Source organism: Sapajus apella, unplaced genomic scaffold (assembly GCF_009761245.1).
Source record: "Sapajus apella isolate SASKATOON/1434 unplaced genomic scaffold, GSC_monkey_1.0 scaffold35, whole genome shotgun sequence".
Taxonomy (NCBI): domain Eukaryota; kingdom Metazoa; phylum Chordata; class Mammalia; order Primates; family Cebidae; genus Sapajus; species Sapajus apella.
Window position 1 is genome coordinate 16,263,844 of NW_022436975.1, and position 2,718 is coordinate 16,266,561.

The 2,718-nt window shown below is 39.3% G+C and overlaps 1 pseudogene; it reads left to right on the forward strand.

Annotated features, from left to right (window-relative positions):
- The first annotated feature begins 1,200 nt into the window (after positions 1-1,200).
- Positions 1,201-1,784, forward strand: LOC116563395 (annotated as a pseudogene).
- Positions 1,785-2,718: the final 934 nt, after the last annotated feature.

The following is a 2,718-nucleotide window of genomic DNA, read 5'->3' on the forward strand; positions in this document are numbered from 1 at the left end:
CTACACTGCTTGCAGTGATATCTTCCTTTGACCATGGTCATAGATATATTTTTGGAAGTGAATAGTCAAGATAAATAGCAATAGCAACTACTATGCATTGAGGGCCTATTTGTGCCAGACAATTGGCTAAGCACTTAATATTTAATATTTACTGTAACTCTACAAGCTATCACTGTCTTCATTTTATTCCATGAAAAATGGAGGCTAACTTTTCCAATGTTCCTCTACTGGTGAAATGATATCTAATACTTGTGCTTACTCTGTACCCCTAATATCTATAATCACATTTAATCTTCACACCTACCCATGAAATAGGTTCCTGTTGATCATCACATGACAGAGCCAGCAGCTCCAAAGCTTGTGGATGCCTTTTCCCCTCACAGGCTGCCTCTCATTACAGGAAGAAGACAGGGGAGAAAAACATGACAAGAGAAAAATGATCTACTGTAATCACTTCTTATGTCAATGTGCATTGAACAGAGCAATAGTCATACCCATAGTGCCTGCTAAAAATATGACCTATGGCTAATTTCAAGAGGGCACTACTGACATTTTGGCCTGGATAGTTCTTTGTAGAGGGAAGTGTCCTGTGTGTCACTGGATGTCTAGCAGCATCCCTTGCCTCTAACCTCTAGGTGCCAGCAGCACCTCCCCTCATTGTGACAACGAAAAATGCCTTCAGACTTAGGCAAAATTGCTCCCAGTTGAGAACCACTGGTTTACAACATTTTAAACAAATATTTTTAATTCCAAAGTTTTAATTATATCAGGGCAATTGTCCTCCACTGTTTGGGAATTCGACTGTGGAGATATGAATGGGAATTCAATTCAGTACTCCCTTCTGCTCCTCCCCTACTCTTACTCCCTTCCTTCCATTGTTTCTTTTGCAACCCCCAAGGATGCCATCCACTCACTAAAAATAGACTCGTGCACAGGAAGGGACTTGTTCCTGAGCCATGGCGCCCTCTTCCTTCTCATCAGGTGTTTCTTTTTCAAGTCAAAATTTTGTCTAGCCCTGGTTATCGTACTATCTCCAGACGAAAAACAAAACCTATTTAATTGGCTCTACTACTAAATAACAACAAGCACACCATGTAACGGACATTGTTTCTACATTTACAAACCCAAAACACAATTGAAAATGTCACTCTTGGCTTTGCAGACACCGCTGCTGCCACCAGGAGCCCCATACTGTCAGCCATGGTCAACCCCACTGTATTCTTCCACATCACCATCGACGACGAGCCCTTGGGCCGCACCTGCTTTGAGCTGTTTGCAGACAAGTTTTCAAAGACAGCAGAAACTTTTCGTGCTCTGAGCACTGGACAGAGAGGATTTGGTTATGAAGTTTCCTGCTTTCACAGAATTATTCCAGGATGTATGTGTCAGGGTGGTAACTTCACACGCCACAATGGCACTGGTGGCAAGTCCATCTATGGGAACAAATTTGATGATGAGAACTTCATCCTGAGCCATACATGTCCTGGCATTTTGTCCATGGCAAATGCTGGATCCAACACAAACAATTCCCAGTTTTTCACACTGCCAAGACTGAATGGTTGGATACAAGCATGTGGTCTTTGGCAAGGTGAAAGAAGGCATGAATATTGTGGAGGTCATGGAGTGCTTTGGGTCCAGGAATGGCAAGACCAGCAAGAAGGTCACCATTGCTGAGTGTGAACAACTCTACTAAGTTTAACTTGTGTTTTATCTTAACCACCAGACCATCCCTTCTGTAGCTCGGGAAAGCACAACTCCACCCCATTTGCTCCCAGTAGCCTAGAATTTCTGTGCCCTTGCTGCAGTTCCCTTTGGGTTCCATGTTTTCCTTGTCCCCTTCCATGCCAACATGGATTGCAAAGTTTATGATTATGAAATAAAAACTAAATAACAAAAAAAAAGAAAGCGTCACTCTCTCAGTGTACAGAAACAATATTCCCATAATCAAACATCCAAAGCAAATTGTATGATTTTTTGTGTTATCCAGGATTTCAAGGCTCTGTTTCAGGGCAGAAAAGTCAAGTACAAACATGTCAACTTTCAGCATGCCTACTTCGGCAGCCTACTTTCTGCTTCATACACAAACAGAACTATTGTTTGTATTATTTTGTCCAAAATGTTGATGTGAATTTATGTAAGCATTCTAAATATATGGATCATAAATACATATTACTGAATCAAAACTATAAGAAAACAATGTGATTGGCCCTAGAAGACTTTTAAATATTTTTGTAAACTATTAGTTCTTTTTAACATATACTATGCAAACAGGACAATGTAGATATGATATATAAGATGGAAAACAGTAGAAATACATACTCTGAGAAATCTGGCCAAATACAAAGTTCTTATGAAAGCTATTCTCCCATAAATAATTTTCATAAAGTTTCATGATGTTTCTATAACATCTTTTAAATAAATCTAGTGAGATATAGCTAAAATGGCAAACTCGAAGATGACATCAAAATTAGCCCAGTAATGAAATCTATTCATCTTAGAAGCATTTTACATTGACATTTAGAAGTATAGTTTCCACTTCTAGAGCCAATCTTTTCTAAGTCATTTATTCTAAAACATGTCTTTGGAAGACTGAGGGCCACATAGCAGACATCTGGGCCCTCCCTAATAGAATAGGTTTTATTAGATTCTCAACCCAGTGAAAGCAAAGAAACAAAAATGTGCTTTTCAATTTACTAAATTCTTACGTATGTATGACCA